Below are 12,180 nucleotides of genomic sequence, written 5' to 3' on the forward strand. Positions count from 1 at the left end.
AGACTCTATACATTGCATATGTAAATGTGTGTGCATGTGCACGCCCGTGTCTCTGCGTTTGTATTTGTGTGTGTGCAAATACATATATGTGCGTGACTGGGTGAGGGTATAAACGTGTATGAAAGGGAGAGAGTGGTCGAGTTGTGACACTGATTGCTGAAGGACGAGAATGGTTGTGCTTAACTTGTTGTTCACTGCCCCCTCTGGGTGCTTCTCTGTTCTACCAGTGATTGAGAGCAAGTCCCTCACTCTGTCTCCCTCTCCCTCTCCAAGAAAGCTCATTTCACAGAGCGCCAGGCGTTGACACCAGGAACTGAGGTAAGTGTTTTTGTTGCATTCGATGCATTTGTCACTGACTGGGCGCTTGCGAGCAGTGAGATTAGAAGCTTTCTGGCTTTACTGCTGGTCTTTCTGAGAGACAAGCAGTTACAAGAGGAGAGACGGGGAAGCAGGCTGCTTCTGTCTCAGTCTGCACGATACTGACGAACACTTGAGGAGTAACATTCAATGGGAATGAATGTTTCCCCCGCGCTGGCTCGCCATTCCTTGTGAACATCATCCAGACCCCGAGTCTTTGAGGTGGTGTTGGTAGACCGCACCAAAGTGTCAAGCTGCCAGACTTGCCCCCGTCTGCAACAAGTTGCACTCACTCTGACTTCAGCTGGATCCAGTGAGGCCAGGGAGCTGGAGAAACCAGCAGCGTTTCAGTGAAACAAGTCACAGAAAGCTCAGTCCGTCTGCAGCACACACACACATACACACACACAGGGGCAGAGGCTCGAAGCTCGACATATTCTTTGTCACCCCTGCTCCAAAACGGACAGCAGAGACAGTGCTGAACAGCACCGACCTGAACGACACAGCGCTGCCTTTTCTGGAGACTTCATGTTGTTAGCTGAGGTAGGACACAGCGCACTGCAAAAGGGTAGTTTCCCATTGGGCTCAGCGAGAGGTGTTTTCTGCTGTGTAACAGGTGTGTGAGAGAGAATTCCCCGCTCCGACTGCAGGCTGGCGTTATTGAAAGCTGGACTGTCTTTCCAAGAACCTTCCTGAGCTATGTTTAAAAAGACACCCCCTCGGTCTCATTGGGATTAATGCAGTGACCCTCACTGGGGTATGGGGTCCCACACACACACACACACACACTGACACTCAGTGAGGTACGAGGTCGTCCCCCCCCCCCCCCCCCCCCACACACACACACACACATACACACACACCCTCTGCCTCTCACTGGGGTATGGGGTCCTTCTCCCCACACCCCCGACATACACACACATACACTGACCCTCACTGGGGTACAGGGTCCCTCTCACACACAAACACTGTCTCTCACTGGGGTACGGGGTCCCACACACACACACTGTCTCTCAATGGGGTACGCGGTCCCACACACACACACTGTCTCTCACTGGGGTACGGGGTCCCCCCCACACACACACACACACACACACACTGTCTCTCACTGGGGTACAGGGTCCCCCACACACACACTGTCTCTCACTGGGGTATGGGGTCCCACACACACACTGTCTCTCACTGGGGTACGGGGTCCCCCCCCCACACACACACACACACACTGTCTCTCACTGGGGTACGGGGTCCCCCCCCCCCACACACACACACACTGACTCTCGCTGGGGTACAGGGTCCCACACACACACACTGACTCTCACTGGAGTACGGGGTCCCCCACACACACACACACACACACTGACTCTCGCTGGGGTACAGGGTCTCACACACACACACTGACCCTCACTGTTGTACAGGGTCCCACACACACACACTAACTCTCACTGGGGTACGGGGTCCCACACACACACTGACTCCCACTGGGGTACAGGGTCCCACACACGCACACTGACTCTCACTAGGGTACAGGGTCCCATAGACACACACTGACTCTCACTGAGGTACAGGGTCACACACACACACACACACACTGACTCTCACTGGGGTACAGGGTCCCACACACACTGACTCTCACTGGGGTACAGGATCCCATAGACACACACTGACTCTCACTGGGGTACAGGGTCCCACACACACTGACTCTCACTGGGGTACGGGGTCACCCACACACTGACCCTCACTGGGGTACAGGGCCCCACACACACACACACTGAGTCTCACTGGGGTACAGGGTCCTGCACACACACACTGACTCTCACTGGGGTACAGGGCCCCACACACACACACACACTGAGTCTCACTGGGGTACAGGGTCCTGCACACACACACTGACTCTCACTGGGGTACGGGGTCCCACACACACACACGGACCCTCACTGGGGTACGGAGAAAGTGAGTACTGCAGATGCTGGAGATCAGAGTCAAAACGTGTGGTGCTGGAAAAGCTCAGCAAGTCAGGCAGCAATCTAGGAGTAGGAGATTCGACATTTTGGGCATATTCCCTTAATCAGGAAATTGGGAGAAAAGGGCTGCTGAGAGATAAACAAGGAGGTGGGGCTGGGGATGTAGCTGAGAAGGTGGTAAGTAGATGCAGGTGGGGGGGTGTGATGGTGATAGGTTGAGATGTTAAAGGGTTAATTTGTTCTGCTAACCTACAAGAAATCGTATGTCCTGGGGTATGTCCTGGGGGTAGGGTGGTACATTGTCCTGGGGGTAGGGTGGTACATTGTCCTGGGGGTAGGGTGGTACATTGTCCTGGGGGTAGGGTGGTACATTTCCCTGGTTTACATTCTATCTGCAAGACAGAGAAACACACCACCTTATCCCTGGGATATCCAATTTCTTGCAGGTCAGCAGAACAAATTAACCATTTAACATCTCAAGGTTGGACAGTTCAAGAGGGTGGTGTTGAGTTGGAGGGATGGATCTGGGATAATTGGGGGGAGTCGAGGGGGGAAATGAGGAAACTGGTGAAATCAACGTTGCTGCTGTGTGGTTGATGGGTCCCAAGGTGGAAGATGAGGCGTTCTTCCTCCAAGCATTAGGGTGGCTTGGATTTGGTGGTGGGGGAGGCCCAGGACTTGCATGTCGTTGGTGGAGCGGGATGGGGAGTTGAAGTGGTCGGCCATGGGGTGATAGGGGTTGTTTGGTGCATGGTGTGTCCTAGAGATGTTCTCTGAAACGTATCGCAAGTTGGTGTCCTATCTCCCCCAAGTATGAAAGACTGCATTGAGAGCAACGGACACAGTGGATGTGGTGTTTGGAGGTGAAGGAAAATCTCTGCTGGATGCGGAAGGAGCTGTTGGGGCCTTGTATGGAAGTGAGGGGGGGGTGAGGTGTGGGTGTTGGTTTTTACACCTATTGCAGTGGCAAGGGAAGGTGCCAGGACTGAAGGGTGGTTGGGGGCATGGACCTAATGCGGGAGTTGCAGAGGGAATGGTCTCTGCAGAATGCTGATAAGGGTGGGGAGGGAAATATCTCTGGTGGTGGGTAGAGAAATATACTGTAGGTGGCAGAAATGGTGGAGGATAACACGCTGTAGGATCCTTCCACATCCAGCATAGATTTTCCTGCGCATCCAAACAAACACCTCATCACCTCTGTCCGCTGCTCTCGATGTGATCTCCTCTACATTGGGGAGACAGGACGCCAACTCTCAGAAGGTTTCAGGGCACATCTCTGGGACACATGCACCAAACAACCCCACCGCCCTGTAGCTGACCACTTCAACTCCCCCTCCCACTCTGCCAAAGACAGGCAGGTCCTGGGCCTGCTCCACTGCCAAATCCAACCTACCCGACGTCTGGAGGAAGAACACTTCATCTTCTGCCTTGGGACCCTCCAACCACACGGGATCAATGTCAATTTCACCTGTTTCCTCATCTCTCCTCCCCCCCCATCTCATCCCAGATCCAACCCAGCACCACTCTCTTGAACTGTCCTACCTGTCCATCTTCTTTCCCACCTATCTACTCCACCCTCCCCTCTGACCTATCACCATCACCATTCATGAAGAAGGGCTTATGCCCGAAACGTCGATTCTCCTGTTCCCTGGATGTTGCCTGACCAGCAACACATTTTCAGCTATCACCATCACCCCCCATCTGCATTCACCTATTTCTTTCCCAGCTCGCTTCACCCCAGCCCCACTCCTACCCTCCTATTTATCTCTCAGCCTCCTTTCTCCCCGCCCCCACATACCTGTTGAAGGGCTTTACGCCCAAAACATCAATTTTCCTGCTCCTTGGATGCTGCCTGACCTGCTGTGCTTTTCCAGTGCCACTCTTTTCGACTCTCACTCAGGTACAGTTTCACACACACACACTGATTGTCACTGGGGTATGGGGTCTTACACACACAGATACTCTCTGGGGCACAAGGTCCCACACACACACGGACTCCCATTGGAGTATGGGTGCCTCACACGCACACTGTCATGGGGTATAGTCATACACTCATACACACACACACACACTCTGACTAGGGTTTGGTCCACACATACACATGCGCATGCGCGCACACACACACACACCTACACACACACACACACCTACACACACACACTCTAACTAGAGTACAGTTCCACACATACACACACACACACACACTGACTGGGGTACAATCCCACACACACACACAGATACTCACTGGGGTACAATCCCACACACACTGAATCTCACTGGGCTCCAGTCCCATACACATGGTCTCTCCCTGGGCTACAGTCCCATACACATGGTCTCTCCCTGGGCTACAGTCCCACACACCCAACTAACTCTCAGTTTTGTGATGAAACTGAACTCAGGATCTTTGGTCTAAGAAGGATTTAATGAGCTGGGGTTAGTGTCCCTTGTCAAGAAGTTGTCTGGCATCGAACTGTGCACTGCTGATCCTGACTTTGAAATATATCATTATCCCTTCACTGTCATTGGGTTACAGTCCTGAAATTCCTTCCCCAAGGGCATTGTGGGTCCACCAACAGCACGTGGACTGCAGTGGTTCAAAAAGGTAGCTCACTACCACATTCCACAATCTGTAAGAGGATTGCCTTTGCCAGTGTTACAATGTGCATATGAGGAGAGTGGATTCAACTCACTCCATCTTTGGAATGGCATCTAGACTCTACATCCTAAACTGTACTAGTAGAAAGCTAGAGATCAAAGTCCAAAAGCGCAGCAGGTCAGGCAGCATCTGAGGAGCAGGAGAGTCAACGTTTCGGGCATAAGTCCTTCATCAGGAATGGGGGGGAAGACGGAAAGGGGCTGAGAGATAAGTAGGTGGGTGGGGGAGGGGTAAGGTAGCTGGGAAGGCAATAGGTAGATGCAGGTGGGAAATGATAGTGATAGGTCAGAGGGGAAGGCAGAGCAGATAGCTGGGAAGGAAGGTGGGCAGGTGGGACTGGTTAAGGGGTTGGTGCCGGGTTGGCGGATTGGATCCAGGGAGGGGAGAAGATTAGGAAGCTAGTGACGTAGATGTTGATGCCGGGTGGTCAGAGCATCCCAAGGCGGAAGATGAGGCGTTCTTCCTCCAGTCTAGGGTGGTGGAGGAGACCCAGGACTTGCATGTCCTTGGCAGAGTGGGAAGGGGAGTTGAAGTGATCAGCTACAAGGTAGTGGCGTTGGTTTAGTTCACATTCTGGTGTGAGGACACGTATAGAATATATAGATTGTGTTTTGCGATTTGGATTTTAAAAAGGAGATAGATGGGAAGATGGAAACATTTTTTTAGCAAGAACAATGAATTCCAAGAAATTATATGACTGTAGTCAAGTGCCTGAGAGAACAACTCCAGCATTAATGGATGGAATGTTTATACTGTTGAGTTTGCAACAGACTAGAAAGCCATTAGTTTAGTTTTGATTTCAGTTCAAGGACTCTGCTCAAAAGGGTGAACAGTTTCTTCCAAGAGGAGATCAAAACCCAGGGTCATAGTTTAAAGATAAAGAGTAAATCTTTTACTGAGATGAGGAGAGTAGTGAGCTTGTAGAATACACTGCCAGTGAAAATGGTTGAGGTTATGCGTTTCCTAGGAGGAGGTTGATTTAGCTGTTGTGGCTAAAAGGGTCAAGGGACATGTGATGAGGGCAAAATTAGGGTATTAAGCTCGATAATCTGTCAGGATCATATTAAATGACAGGGCAGGCTAAATGGTAGGGTAGGCTCAAGGGGCTAAATAGCCTACTCCTGCTCCTATGGGTGCAGCACGGTGGCTCAGTGGTTAGCACTGCTGCCTCACAGCGCCAGGGACCCAGGTTCGATTCCAGTCTTGGGCGACTGTCTGAGTGGAGTTTGCACATTCTCCCCGTGTCTGCGTGGGTTTCCTCCGGGTGCTCCGGTTTCCTCCCACAGTCCAAAGATGTGCAGGTCTGGTGAATTGGCCATGCTAAATTACCCATAGTGTTCAGGCGTGTGTAAGTTAGGTGCATTAGTCAGGGGAAAGTGAGGACTGCAGATGCTGGAATCGGAGTCGAGAATGTGGTGCTGGAAAACCATAGCACGTCAGACAGCATCCGAGGGGCAGGAGAATCGGCGTTTTGGGCATAAGCCCTTCATCAGGAATGAGGCTTGTGGGTCAGGGCTGAGAGATAAATGGGAGGGAGGTGGTGTTGGGGGAGATAGCTGGGAAAGCGATAGGTGGGAGAAGGTGATAGATCAGAGAGGGCAGTGATGGATGGGTCTGGAGGGAGGTGCCAAGTTGGAGGCTTAGAGTAATCGGGTAGGAGAATGGGTGTGGGTGGGTTACTCTTCGGAGGATCAGTGTGGACTTGTTGCGCCAAATGGTCTGTTTCCACATTGCAGGGATTCAATGATTCTCATTATTCTATTCTATCTTCTATAAGTTACCAGGTTAGTTGGTGCAGGTAAATTAGGACAAACTGTCTCTGGTGGACCTTCCTGAGGTCGCTTAATCATAAAGGGAATGTGCAAGCTAGAATACCATGCAATTAGCGATACTAGCTGCAATGAATTGAAAGAGGTTTGAAATATTAGAGACAAGAAGTGGCTGTTGATTACTCTGCTTAGAGAAGGTGTTTCCCAGGGATTTGCATTAGGATCAGTGCTTCTCACTATTCAGAGTTGAGAGTTGGTGACGAATTCTGCTAGCTTGTAGATTCAATGGGCTGAATAGCCTACTTCTGTTCCTATGACTCACAGTCTTGTGTGATTGTTATGCCTGTGCCAACTGAATTTTTGTTTTATTCATTCACGGGATGTGAGCATCATTGGCTAGACCAGCATTTATTGCCCATCTCTGCTAATTGCCCAGAGGTCAGTTAAGAGTCAACCACATTGCTGTGGGTCTGGAGTCACATGGAGGCCAGGCTAGGCAGTTTCCTTCCCTGAAGGACATGAGTGATCCAGATGGGTGTTTCCAACAATGGTTTCGTTGTCATCATTAGACTCTTAATTCCAGATTTCTTCACTGAATTCAAATTCCACCATCTGCTGTGGCAGAATTCTAACCCGCATTGCCGGGGCCTCTGGATTAATAGTCCAGTATTAATAACACTAGGCCATCGCTTCCCGAATTTGACTGGTGTTAAGAGAGAGGGTAATCCAAACAGTCCCACAACCCTACAAATTATCACCCACTTCCCTTTTGAAAATTTTTTCCGACCACGCTTTCCCCACACTTGAATGGATTCCAGATCGTATCAATTCACTTTGCCCAAAATCTTGCCCTCTCAAATCTCCCCTTGCCTTTCCCTGCCCTTTTCTTTGTGTAACTGCTGTTTTCATCCATCGAGCTGTTCTTGATCAAGATCTTAGAGGCATAAGGATATTTTTTTTTAAATTCACTCATGGGACGTGGCATCTCCGGCTGGACTAGTATTTGGTGCCCAACCCTGATACAACGGAGTGGCTTGCAAAGCCATTTCAGAGAGCAGTTAAGAGTCAACCACATTTCTGTGGGTTTAGAATCACATGTAAGTCAGTTTACCTATCTTAAAGGCATTAGTGAACCAGATAGGTTTCTGTTACAATTAATGACATGGTCATTAGATTTTGAATTCAATTTAAAAAGACTTCTATGACTCTAAATCCCACCTTGGCCGATAGTGAAATTTTAAATCCAGTCTTTTTAAATTGAATTCAAAATCTAATGACCATGTCGGTCCAACTCGTCCATGCCGACCAGATATCCCAACCCAATCTAGTCCCATTTGCCAGCACTTGGCCCATATCCCTCTAAACCCTTTCATATATTCATCCAAATGCCTTTTAAATGTTACAATTGCACCAGCCTCCACTACTTCCTCTGGCAGCTCATTCCACACATACACCACCCTCTGCGTGAAAATTGAACTGAAAAGAATTGGAAGAATCTCAAGATGAATTTTGTTTCCCTCAAATCCCCTCTCCTGCCATAAAACTGTACCCCCTTACTATTTACTCCATGGGGAAATATCTGCCCCTCTCTCCCCTGTCTATGCTCTATATGATCTTATTCATCTCAATCAGATCCCCCCCTTCAATCTTCGCTGCTATCAGGAAAACTAGTCTATCTGAAGAAAGGTCATGGGACCTGAAATATTGACTGTGATTTAGATTAGATTACATTACTTACAGTGTGGAAACAGGCCCTTTGGCCCAACAAGTCCATACCGACCCTCTGAAGAGCAACCCACCCAGACCCATTCCCCTACACTTACCCCCTTCACCTAACACTACGGGCAATTTAGCATGGCCAATTCACCTAACCTGCACATTTTTGGACTGAGGGTGGAAACCGGAGCACCCGGAGGAAACCCACGCAGACAGAGGGAGAATGTGCAAACTCCACACAGACAGTTGCCTGAGGCGGGAACTGAACCTGGGTCTCTGGTGTTGTGAGGCAGCAGTGCTAACCACTGTGACGCCCAGATGCTGTCAGACCTGCCGAGTTTCTCCAGCTATTTCTGTTATTGTCCCAGACTGTCTACTGTCTCTTCATAGCTGAATCACTCCAGCCCTGACAACATCCCAGTGAATCCCCTCTGCACCGTCTCCAGTGGAATCACATCCTGCCTACAGTGTGGTGAGCAGAACTGCACAGAGTTCCAACTGTGACCTCACTAACATTATAGACAGCTCCATCATAACTTCCCTGCTCTTGTATTCAATGCCTTCACTAATAAAGGCAAGTATCCCATCTGCCTTCTTAACCACCTTAGCTACCTGTCCTGCTGCCTTCAAAGATCTATGGACGTGCTCACCAAGGCCTCTCTGACCCCCTGTATTCCTGGGCTCCCACCATTTATCATTTACTCCTTTGCCTTTTAAGTTCTCCCAAACTTACAGAATCACAGAACAATCACGGTGTAGACAGAGGCCAATCACCCCATTTTGCCGATTCTAATCCCTAGTGCCAATTTCCTGCCTTTTCCTAAATCATTTCTATCCACATAATCATCCAATGCCCCGCTTGAATGCCTCAATTGAAACTGCCTCCACCTTTCCAAACAGTCCATTCCAGAACCTAACTACTCGCTGTGTGAAAGTGTTTTTTTCTCAGATCATCCTTGCTTCTTTTATACATCATTTTCAATCTATGCCCATCTTGTTCTTGTTTCTTTCATGAATGGGAACAGTTTCTCCCTATCTACTCTATCCAGCCTGCTCATGATTTTGAAATCTTCCATCAGATCTCCTCTCAGCCTTCTTACAGTCATAGAGATGTACAGCATGGAAACAGACCCTTCGGTCCAACTCGTCCATGCCGACCAGGTATCCCAACCCAATCTAGTCCCACCTGCCAGCACCCAGCCCATATCCCTCCAAACCCTTCCTATTCATATACCCATCCAGATGCCTTTTAAATGTTGCAATTGTACCAGCCTCCACCACTTCCTCTGGCAGCTCATTCCATACACGTACCACCCTCTGCATGAAAAAGTTACCCCTTAGGTCTCTTTTCTATCTTTCCCCTCTCACCCTAAACCTATGCCCTCTAGTTCTGGACTCCCCCACCCCAGGGAAAATACTTTGTCTATTTATCCCATCCATGCCCCTCATGATTTTAGAAACCTGTATAAGGTCATCCCTCAGCCTCTGGCGCTCCAGGGAAAACAGCACAACATCTTCTCTCCAAGATGAACAGCACAATCTTCTTCAATCAATCCATATCATTGAAGTTCCTCATTTGTGGTAAAGTGCTCTGCATTCTCATCAATACTTCAATATTTCTCCTATAATGTGGCACCCACAGCTGTACACAGTACTTCAGCTGAGGTCTGACAGATCTAACTGGTCTTGTACAAGTCCAACATCAACTCCTTGCTCTTGTACTCTATGCCTCTGTTAACAATGCTGAGGACAGCCTGTGCTTTATTGACTGTCCTCTCCACCTGTCCTGCCATCTTCAATAATCTGTGGACATCACTCTTCATTACGGTCCATTTCCATATATATAATCAAGTCCCCTGCTCCTACACACCATGTAGAATTGTACCCCCTATTTTATATTTCAATATTCTTCTGACCGACGTGCATAACCTCACACATTTCAGGATTAACCTCCATCTGCCACTGGTCAGCCTCTCTGACCAACCTCTCTGTTGACTGGAAGCATTTCCTCATCAGGGGCTCTTCAAGCTTAGTTGGAATGCTGTATCTAGTGTTGATGTCAGTGCTTTGGTGGCTGACACTGACCATTTGGAAAGGGATCGGGGAGGGTCACTATATGAATCCCCAGTGAGTAAGATTTCAGGAAAGTTGTGAATGCAGCCGAGAAGTTTTGACTCGGTCACATTAACGAAACAGCTGAAAAGAGTTGTTTGATTTCTCCAGTTATAGACTGTGTAATTGGTGCCTGCACACCAGAGGCAGCCAAACAGAGAGTCAATGGTAGTTTACCCACAGTTACACATTCCAAAGCTCAGGTCTTGACCCTGATAGCCTTGCAGCCAGTAAGCCCAGACTTTGCCCAATTGTAGCTTGCTCCCCTCTCCTTAACCGCTCATTTCAAACCCAACCTTTTATTCAACACATTTCGAAAGAGTTAGCCATCATTGTCATTTGCCTGGAGGTTGACAACCTCAGAATGACTGAAAAAAGAAGGAAATGGAGTGGTTGTACAGCTTTAGATTCCTGTTAGCATCAGCTGAATGATTGTAGGCATAGACACATGCAAGGCAAAAGTGAGGACTGCAGATGCTCGGATGCTGCCCGACCTGCTGTGCTTTTCCAGCACTACTCTGATCTAAACATAGACACATACAAGCCATATTTAAGTCGATCTTTCAAAATCTCAGGGACTGGCCGATGGCGAAACCTTGGGAAATAAAAGTTTTTTTTTAGATGAGATTCCCCACAGTGTGGGGACAGGCCCTTCGGCCCAACAAGTCCACACCGACCCTCCGAAGAGTAACCCACCCAGACCCATTCCCCTCTGTCTAATGTACTTAACACTACGGGCAATTTAGCATGGACAATTCACCTGACCTGCACATCTTTGGACTGTGGGAGGAAACCAGACCACCCAGAGGAAACCCACGCAGACACGGGGAGAATGTGCAAACTCCACACAGTCAGTTGCCTGAAGGTGGAATCGAACCTGGGACCCTGATGCTGTGAGGCAGCAGTGCTAACCACTGTGCCACCGTGCTGCCCCCTTTGAAAAAAACCAAGGGAAAGAGATCAGAAATGAGTGGAGGGGAGGAGAGGAGATGAAGATGGATGAGGGAGAGGGCAGGTGAGGGGAGAAAGAAGCAGGGGACTAAAGAAAAGGTAAGGTAAAATGAGGGGAAGCAAGTGTGCAGGTCAGAGGACTGCATTTTGGGGAAAAAAATTGAGACAGGACTGAGAGATGGGAATGGGAGGAGAAGGGGCATCATAAAGGAAGGGGGGGGGGGGAGAGCGGAGTGGAGAAAGGAGAGAGGGGATCAGAGTGGAGGAGAGGGGAGTACAGTGGAAGAGAGGAGAGAGGACGGGAGAAGAGGAAAGGGAAGGGGAGGAAAGGATCTGGAGAGGAGGGGAGTGGAAGTGAGGACAATTGGGGGGAGAGGAGGGAGGAGCAGGGAAGAGAGGAGAGGGGTTGGGGGGGAGGAGAGGGAAAGAAAAAGAACGGGAATGAGTGGAGAAGAGAGGAGAGGAGAGGTGAAAAAACAGCAGGGGGAGGTAAGCAAGGGGAGGCAAGTAAAGAAAGTAGAGGAGGCGAGGGAGGATTAGTACAACTCCATTTGTCAAAACAACCACAATTCCTCAGCATCACTACATTTGTGTTTCCCAAGTTTCCAGAAATGGCTTCAGAAACAGAGGTGTGGGGTGGGGTGGGGAGGGGGAAGGT

General features: G+C 49.4%; 1 protein-coding gene across 1 annotated transcript in view; it reads left to right on the forward strand.

Annotated features, from left to right (window-relative positions):
* The first annotated feature begins 207 nt into the window (after window positions 1–207).
* Window positions 208–12,180, forward strand: part of LOC122554086 (putative voltage-dependent R-type calcium channel subunit alpha-1E) — a 1,472,327-nt gene continuing 1,460,354 nt past the window's right edge. Inside the window, exon 1 of the mRNA XM_087990243.1 lies at window positions 208–318. The gene's annotated coding sequence lies outside the window, so the exon portion shown is untranslated. The remainder of the gene's footprint in view (window positions 319–12,180) is intronic.

The sequence above is a fragment of the Chiloscyllium plagiosum genome, unplaced genomic scaffold (genome assembly GCF_037043375.1).
Source record: "Chiloscyllium plagiosum isolate Xiang-an unplaced genomic scaffold, Cpla_swu_hap1 HiC_scaffold_9, whole genome shotgun sequence".
NCBI classification, from domain to species: Eukaryota; Metazoa; Chordata; class Chondrichthyes; order Orectolobiformes; family Hemiscylliidae; genus Chiloscyllium; species Chiloscyllium plagiosum.